Source organism: Ictidomys tridecemlineatus, chromosome 12, assembly GCF_052094955.1.
Source record: "Ictidomys tridecemlineatus isolate mIctTri1 chromosome 12, mIctTri1.hap1, whole genome shotgun sequence".
NCBI classification, from domain to species: Eukaryota; Metazoa; Chordata; class Mammalia; order Rodentia; family Sciuridae; genus Ictidomys; species Ictidomys tridecemlineatus.
This window is the reverse complement of record NC_135488.1, coordinates 73,381,108-73,391,311: the sequence shown is the minus strand read 5'-3', so window position 1 is coordinate 73,391,311 and position 10,204 is coordinate 73,381,108.

Here is a 10,204-nt window from a genome sequence, read left to right as displayed (position 1 = left end):
TCCAGACATCAGCAGCACTATTTCCATATGAATCTAGGTCAAGGCAATAGCAAAATGTTAAAAACCTGGCATGCCAGGCAGGAAGGGAAAACAGCCATTGGGAGAGCACAGATGCACCTCCTGGTTCAGTTCTGTGTCACATAAAGAAGTTAGAACTGACCCCACAAAACCACTCTCCACGATAGGGCCGGCATTTAAAAATCACACAGACAGCTGAAAAGTCCAAATTCAAATCAAACTCCACTCTCCCAAATGCCACAAGTCTTTTCCTTCTCCTTTTTATACCTGCTTAGTCACAGAGGGTGAAAAAAAAAAAAATGAAGAGAGTCAAGGAAAGCTTATTAGCACGTAAAAATCAATGAAGCTGAAAAGTCTATTCTATACAATGAAAAATTAATGCATGATAATTAATTTGGAACCTTAATTAATTAATGTTTGTAAAGCACTTTGAGATTCTCCAATGAAAGATGGCGTGAATGCATTCGGGTATTGTTTTATGGTGCCATTGTGGCATTTTGAGTTCAGGTGCCACGTAGTAATATTATTAATGCAAATAATAGTAACTAGTTTCAATAAAAGAACCCCAGATATGCTAGGATCTTTTGTAAATTTGTACATATCAACTTACATTCTGCATAACATAGTAGCCTGCAGTGGTGAGGAAGCTGGGGGCATTCTACTATGTCCACATGGAAGAAAATTTACAGTAATAGCCAAGTCCCTTTGAAATAATGGAGAAAGTGACACATGAATCATTGCAAATTAATTACTAACTAATTCCATTGTATATTTCTGCTCTAGCAAACCAAAATTATTCATTTTTTCCCCAAACAATGCCGTACATTTTCTTACCTGTGTGCCTTTGTTCGGTTTTCCCTTGCATCAGGAATGATCACCTCCCGTGTCCCATATATAAGTCCTGTCCACTCATCAACATCACTTTCCATGAAACATCACCCAACCTCAAAGTGGAAATTTCCAGCTTCTCAAAGTCCTTAAACTCAACGTTCATGCCATTCATAAGAATAGAGGCTATCAGGCAAGATAGCCATGGTTATGCTCAAGTGACTTGAAATCTGTGACTTAAAATGTTTATTATTTATTTGCCTATACAAGACTGGTGAGAGAGACTAAGTAATTTTCCCAAAGTAGAACAAATATGGCTGTGAGGTAAAGCTTACCCTGAGTAGTATTTGTACTTTGGAGAATATTTTATATTGACCAAGTATGAAAAATGTAACTAAAATACAGACTCTACAAATTAAATTTCTCTGAGCTTGGAACTGGCAAGTTCTTTTTTCCTTAAAGATTTTCCTCTTTTCTCTTTCATTTTTTCCCTTTTGTGACTAAGGATGGTGACACAGTTTTCCTTTTACATGAAAATAAAAAGGTGAGCCTTGCTCAAATTACTAAAGTCATGTAATTCTAATTCTTAAAAATTTCATGTGAAATTATTTTTATGTCAGTAAAAACTTATATTTAGATATACACCTGAGACGCACACAGGTAAAAATCTTGGTGGCTTAAAAAAGTTACTAGTGAAGTTTATTTTTATTTATTTATTTTTGACACGGGTTTGTTTTGGTTTAGTTTTTACTTACATTTCAGTGACATTTAAAAACATAATTACCAGTGTTACCTTTGATCATTGAATATTATTATGTAAAAATCCAGAAATTCATAAAGAAGGAAATTAGTCCTATGTAATCTTACCATGGAGTGATATCTTCTATGCCTTCGTGTGGCCTTTTCTCAATTAGGATACATTCTTTATTTTTGGGAGGAGAGTGGTACCCAGGGATTGAACTTGGAGGTAGTCAACCACTGAGCCATATCCCCAGCCCTATTTTGTATTTTATTTAGAGACAGGGTCTAGCTGAATTGCTTAGGGCCTCACTAAATTGCTGAGGCTGGCTTTGAACACGCAATTTTCCTGCCTCACCTCCTGAGCCACTGAGATTACAGGTGTGTGCCACAGTGTCTCGCTAGAATATTTTCTTGATGTCCCCTCTTCTTTTTCTAAGGACACCAGTCTTACTAGTTAGGATCCACACCTTACTGATCTCATTTTAAACTTATTGCTTTTTTGAAGACCCTGTCTCCAACAAATAGTCATATGGATCAGCGCCCATAAACGTGGCCTCATTTAATTAATTACCACTTTGTGGCCCTATTTCCAACTCTGGTTATATTCTGTGGTGCTAGGGCTGAATTTGGGAAGAAGACACTTTAGTCCATAAAGCACACTAACACAGACCTTTTCCTGCAAGTAATTGAATAGTGAAAATATTTTGTATGATGTATAATATAACATTATTTTTGTCTTTAATCCTAATAACTGCCTAAGAGAAACTTCTTTTTATTGTTTCCTGCCATCCCTCCTCCTTCTCTCCTCCCCTGTTTCCTTCCTTTCTTCTCCCTTTCCCTCTTTCTCATTCTACAGAGTCTAAACCAATGACAGCAAATAGGAAGTACGTGGGGGTAACCTCTCTCCTTTTACAGATGTAAAAAAACCAGATACCCACAGTTTCCTAAGTGCCTTGTCTGAACTGGGAGACAGTGATTTTTCTAAGTGCCACGTCTGTGATTGCTAAGTGCCTTGTCTGAGCTGCCAGGAGACCCCTGTAGTGGACTGGGCTGTTGCTTAAGGGTGGGGGAATCCAGGAGAAGCAGAAAGTGCCACGTAGTGCACCTGCTGGCATTGGGGACTCCTAAATGGAAGTCTAGTTCTCATTTCTCGGACCACACCAGCCAGAATCACAACAGAACCAGTGACATTTTGGAATCCAAAGCTACACCTTTGAACCAAGGAGCACCTGAGGTTTCTCATGAGTGGCCTTTTTTTGGAATCACTTCATGCTTATGGTTCAGATTTTTTGTCTTATGTTAATCCAAAGGGTCCCCCAAAATTTGCTAAGGTATCCACTGACATCATTCCTTCAGGCTATACAAAATGGTCCTGGCACACAGGTATTTATTTTGGAGTACCCATAAACTCCATGATTTGGAGGCCCTCATCTTTTCTGCTTAAATAAATATCACATTGAATTGAGGAGAACACATTCTCTCTAACCATATTCTGTCAGTAGATTACTAACAGAGGTGCTTGAGCCCTCCGATTCTCAAAAATACAATCCTTCATTTGATTGGCTGTTGGTAGCTACGACAACACACAGTTGTAATAAAGTTCCTAAGATTTGGGCTCAAAGACCAAAAAAAATGGGGTGACTTGGAACAATATGGAAATTAAATAAATTCTCTCCTTTAACTAGCTACACTCCCTCTCCCAAGTTCAAGTATTCTGATTTCTTTCCCATGAGGTGGTTTCCTTGCCCATTGGTTAGCTCAGGGGAGGTTCTCCCTCCCTAAATTCTCTTCATCTTGGTCCCAAAGCAAGTTGTTGCATCTAGTTATTGTTCTCTCTAGCAATTATTAGGGACCATGTGAATAAAATTTCTGTTTTCATTAGAATTTTTTATCACTGTGACCAAAAGAGCTGACAAGAACAATTACAGGAGGAAAAGCTTATTTGGGGCTCAGAGTTTCAGAAGTATCAGTCTATATATAAATGGTCAGCTTCATTGTTCTGGGCCCACGGGTAGGCAGAATATCATGGTGGAAGGGTGTGGTGGAGAAAAGCAGTTCAGGAGAGAGAGAGAGAGAGAGAGAGAGAGAGAGAGAGAGAGAGAGAGAGAGAGAGAGAGAGAGAGCGCTCTGCTCACCAGAAACAAAATACAAACCCCAAAAGCACACTCCCAACATCTAACCTACTTCCTCCAGCTACACCCTACCTGCCTATAGTTACCACCCCATTAATCCATCAGTAGATAAGACCACTGATTAGGTTAAGGTTCTCCTACTCCAATCAATTCACCTCTAACCTTTCTTTATTATTACTTTTTTAATTGTATATGGACACAATATCTTTATTTTTATTTATTTTTATGTGGTGCAGAGTATCGAACCCAGGGTCTCACACATGCAAGACACGTGCTCTGTCTACCACTATGCTACAACTCCAGCCCTCACTTCTGACTTTTCTTACATTGTCTCATGCATAGCTTTTGGCGGTAACATCACATCTAAACCATGACAATTTCGATCCCTGAAAACATGTCCACATATACCTGAATTATAATGAGCATGAAATTCAGGGCATAGTTGAAATGGTGCTTTGTAAAGTCATTTGATGAATCACACCTGCCTCTAATGCAAGGCTAAGTACACTCAGCCTGAAACGTGATGGGTCTCCATTAAATACATGGAAAGCACCCAAACCTCTCAGAACACTGTCTGTTACAACTTAGTCTCGAATATGTTAGTCAGTAAAATTATCTATCAAGGAATTAAAATATATAGGATTTATATAATGTGTAGCATGGACAGTTTGGGTAGGCTTCATAATATAATTGCAGAGTGCTATCATAATACAGATTCCCTGCCTACATTTTAATTGGATTAATGAACTTCCATCAACTTCTTGTTATCCTATGTGATTTAGAAAGAAGTCCCTGATCCCCATTAACATGCTTTCCAAATGACCCAGTCGTTATCTCTTTTCCATGTCTCAATTCATCCTTCAGAGCAAATATAACTGCTAAGTCAGTGGCTGGTCATAGTAGGTGCTCAATTATATTTGTGAAATATATACATGAAAGCAAGACACTCAAGTCCAAAATACATGCCACTTTTTTATCTTGGGAAGATGTTACAGAGGCCAGCAAACAGTTTGAAGTGTGTGGGATTTTCAATCTACTCAACTCTCACAAAGGTAAAAAGGCATCTTAGTTGCCAATTTTATCTTCAGTTGGAGGTTATAAATCAAGATGGACTGGACTCCCCAAAAAGTCACATTCTTCACCTTGTTCTAAGGTACATCTGAGCTGCCGTGGGTGGGACTGGAGGCTGGAGGAGCAAGGCTGGGTGATGGGGTACAATGTGGAGGCGGGTCTCCACCACCTTTCCCTTCCCACATTGAGCCCGGGAGAGAGGGTTGTCGGCACAAGTGTCATGAACCCTTTGATTCACAGCTTTCTCATCTGGCTGCACAATGCTTTGGTGCCTTAATAAGATTCAGCTGAAAAGAGACTTCCTTCTTTTCACAAATTGAAAGATAAAAATCTGTTTGGACATTTTTTAAGGAAAATGGGGGAAAAAAACTTCTGAGTTTTCGTGCATTTTTTAAAAAATTTTCTATTAAAGTTGTTTTTGTCTCTGAGCAGCACCTCACCTCATTTGTTCATGGTGCTGACTGGACCTTCAAGACATTAAACAAGATAAAATACTTACATTTCAGATTCCAGGGTGAGAAGACCTAAATAGGACCCCACCCAATGGATACTTTTTAGCATAAAATATTTTGTTTAATTAGTAATTGGAGATATGTTTACAGCATCTTATTGCTATTAGAGAAATTGCTTTACATGTTTTCATTTACTTTTCAACTTTACATTTGAGTGAGGTGTAATTTATACAGAATAAAAGGCAAAGATTCAATTCTACGAATTTGACAAATTCGATCCACAAAACTATCAAAATAAGGCACAGACTGTTCTTATCACTGCAAAAGAACCCTTTCTGTCCCTTTCTAATCAACATACTGCATCCCTGAGTGGGGCTTTCTTACTTCTGAAATTAGTTTAACTTGTTCCTAACTTTATCAATATGTAATATATTATGTACCTTCCATATTTGATTTTTTAGTTTAATATAATGTTGTACAAATTCAACATTTTGTTGTGAATGTCAGTATTTCGTTCATTTTTATTGCCAAGGAGTATTCTTTGGTGGGGATGCACGACAATTTATTCTGTTGATTGGGTGTGGGTCACATAGGTTTTAGTATTTACAAATGACACAGATGCGTACAATAAGCCTATTTTCTAAACACGTGTCTACAATTCTCCTGGGCAGATGCCTAAAAGTGAAATTGGTGGTCCATAGGGATGTTTATATGAAACTTAAAAACAATAAAACCATGCCAAACAGTATTTTAAAGTGGTTTTACCAAATTACACCTTCATCAGCTGTGTATGAACCATTCTGGTGGCTCCACATTCTTGCCATCTTTTCCTATAGGCCTTACCTCTTATAATTAAAAATGTCCTCTCCAAGAGGAGTAAAATTGAGTATTATCACAGTTTTAATTTATATTTATATTTCTCCAATGATGAATTATGTTCAAAAACTTTTTATTTATTGACCAATTGTGTTTCTTTTTTAAGAAAATGTCCATTTAAATTGTTTGCCATTTTTTAATTAGGTGATTTATCTTTTTATTATTCAAGCTAAAGGAAATCATATCTGAAGAGTTAAAATAAGATGATCAAATCTCACGAAAGTAAGATACACACACACACACAAGCACATATATATATATATATATATATATATATATATATATATCTCTTAATAAAGAAAAAAAATTATTATAAAAAGAGCCAAATTAAAATAGGGAGTTAAAAGTCAAATAATTGAAATGAAAAACTCAACAGAGATGCTCAATAGCAGATTTTAACAGGTAGAAGACAGTCAATGAATATGAAGATAAATCAATAGAAGTCATCCAGACTGAAGAACATTTGTGTAAATTCTGTTTAGAAAGAATATGTCAATATTATGTAAGTTGTCAATTGAGCTGGTAAAATGCTTTTCAGGACATGGTATGATTATAACTTAATTATTGTCTGTAGATTGGCAGCAATAGACATCTTTTATTATTTTATTAGTAACTAGTACTTTATTTTTCTCTTGAATAATCTGTATGCTTTCACCAATTTATTAATATTTTCAAAAAAACAGACATTGGCCTTGTCCATAGTGCTATTGTTTATGTTTTTCCTATATCATTGATTTCTGCCCTTGTATTTATTATTTCCTTCCTTTGATCCACTTTTGGTTAGATTTTTCCCCCCTACATTCTCAAACTCAGATTATTAATTTTAAACTAGCCTTCCTTTTTAATATAATCATTTGGAATAAAAACTCACCTGTAAGCACTGTTTTAGCTTCAGTTCTCAAATGTCAAATTTGTTTTTATTATCACTTTTATATATTGTCTGATTTTTCTAGTTATTTTCTAGAATACCATGCTTATGACCCTCAGGTTTTTTAGAAGTATTTTCTTTATTAGAAATATTATAGATATCTTATTACTATTTCTTTCTAACTTAATAGTGGCTCTCCCAAGAATATATTCTGATTGGTGCTAATCATTTAACATTTATTGGTATATATTTTTCTGGTCCAAATATGGTGTAGCTTGGTGAATGTTTCATGTGGATGAGAAAAGTAGGCATATTCTGCTAATGTTTTGTATAGTATTCTAAATGTTAATTAAGTAAATGTTTTTTCTACAATTTTATTGATTTTCATTCATTGTTTTATCAACTGTTCAAAAATATTGTTAAAATCTCCTAATAAAATTGCATATTTGTCCACTTCTCATTTTTAGATCTGTCAGGATTTGCTTTGTGGTTTGCCACTCTAGGCATCAAAGGACTGTGCATTGTATAACTTCAGGGGGCACCATTCATATCAAATAGAGTACCCTAGTGCAGACCATTTACATTCTATTTTGTATAAACTTTATATTCAGTTGGAGTTATTCAATCCCCATGACTCCGCAAGTTTGATTACCTTATGTTCCATTTTTAACTACACAATGAACATTTTTGATGTATCTATTTGAGTCACATGTTTAGTGATTGCTCTGGAGTTTATAATATGAATCTTCTGATTAGGAAGTTTATAATCAACTAGTATTACTTAAAAACAATGTAAGAATTGTCTGTGGTGGCACAGACCTATGAACTCAGCTACTTGGGAGAGTGAGGCAGGAGGATTGCAAGTTCAAGGCCAATTTCAGTAACTTAAACCCTGTCTCAAAATAAAATTTTTTAAAAATGGGCTGGAGATGTAGCACAGTGGTAAAATGCCCCAAGTTCAATCTCCAGCACCAAAAAAATGAACCAAAGAAAAGCAGAAGCAAAAGTAATATAAGAAACTTCATGATTTCATTAATCTTTTTCTTACTTTTATTTCTCTTATTGTTTTATTTTTCACTTTCTGAAGTTTAGTTAACTTAAGTTTCTCCATATCCTCTGCTTTCTGACTTCTAAGAAAACCGTAATTTCACATCTTATCCAGATTATCTTCACCGAAAGGGACAGAGTGAAGGTTTCCTGCAGCTCTCTACCCGCTATGCAATAGTGTCAATGAACATTTTAAGAAGATCTTCCCCTATTAACAGAAACACATGTGTATATGCATCAAAAGAAACATCAAGACCATTTATACAGTGTTATTCATAATTGTTATAATCTGGAAATAATGCAAACATCCTTTCATAGTAAAATAGGGAATCCAATTGTTGTATAGTCATTCTACAAAATCTCACAAACTAAACATTGAAAGAAAGATGCCAGAAAAAAAAAGGCTTGTGTCATGCAATTATTTACATAAAACATTCAAACCCAGAAAGATTAGTTCTAGCTTTAGAAGTTAGTAAGTATATACTTCTGGGATACTGACACTATTCCATGTCTTGTGTGCATTTTATGAAAATTCATTAGCCTTTATGATTGGCTACATTTCTGTATATGTGTTACACATTAATAAAAAATTTAAAGATAAACATGCCTCCTCCTCCCTGATATTTCCAAATCTATGGGTCTTTTTATCGGTGCGTGTTTCCTCTAAGTAAGCTTTCTGAAATTGGATTAGGACCATGGATGAGGGCTCCTTGAAATTTCTTCCATAATTTCCACCCTATACAGCTGAATTGCTTCCTCTGAATTTACTCAGCCTGGAATCAGGAAACTGGTTTGTCCAGTTCTGTCTCTAAATAGCTCTGTCATCTTGATCAAGTCACTGAATCTTGGTACTTGTTTCCCATTTGTTAAATAAGCATTGGAATTCCACGATCTTTTTTTCTCAGTCGAAGACAAACATTACTTGGGCTCAGAAGTATATAGCTCTGCTCTTCTTCCGTTCACACAGAACACCATGCTGTGTGAGGATTCCTGGCCAATGGATTATGAGTGGAAATTTTACGCATCACTTCCAAGCTAAGAATACAGGAGTGAAGTATGAGATCCCTGTGACTTCTCTCCTTGGTCACAGTGAGTGTGATATAAAGAGCTTTGGGTTTTTATAAGACAGCAAAGTCACACCAATTTAGCCTAGATTACCCTATTATTGGAAAGAGGTTGCCTGGAACCATCTTTATAAAGAATGAACTTTGGGTGTGTTGAGCAACTGAAATCGTGGGCTATCCTGATTAATATAGAAACTGCCTTAGACAGACTCCTTCTAAATTCTTCCTTGTAATCGAATGAATACATTTCCCATTGTCTAGATTTAACCTGATATGAAGATTTTTATACTCCTGTGTACAGAGGAAGAGTCTCCTTGATCAAGCACAGATAGAGCCTGGCACTAATGATTCAACTCTTCTCCAAGCACTGTAGATGAACCTGATTCTTCACAATGCCCTGACCTGAGATAGTCCGAGTCCACAAGTGCCACCAGAGACTTCTCTGGTCAGAGAGCTGAAGGGGCATTGATTGAAATATGAGCACTGAAACATACAATCTTTATTATCTGGCTTTCATGTAGTTATCTTTATAGATTACATGACTTTTCTATTCTATACACTGATAATGACCCAAATCTGGGACAACAGAAAGGTCATTTTTTGTAAGAGAGAGAGAGAGAGAGAGAGAGAGAGAGAGAGAGAGAGAGAGAGATTGATTGAGAGAATTTTTTGATATTTATTTTTTAGTTTTCGGTGGACATAACATCTTTATTTTATTTTTATATGATGCTGAGGATCGAACCCAGCACCCCACACATGCCAGGCGAACGTGCTACCACTTGAGCCACATCCCCAGCCCCCAAAAGGCCATTTTTGTTTGCTTCCATCCTGAACAAAACATATGGAAGAAAAGCTTCAGAGGCAAGTCAAATTTGGGGGTTTGAAAAGCAGCAATTTATGTAGTGTGATACCAATGTCATGGCTTTATTTTCCAAAGACCTGCACTGTTTTAATCTCTGGAGGTAGAGAGGTGAGAAGATCCCAACTATGTCCTACCCAAGTTTACCATGTGATTTGGAGAGAGACAGACATATTTAAAATCACAAAATGTTCAGTCTTAGCTCTCTTTTCTTTATTTTCTTCATATTTTCCAAAAAAATCTTGTTC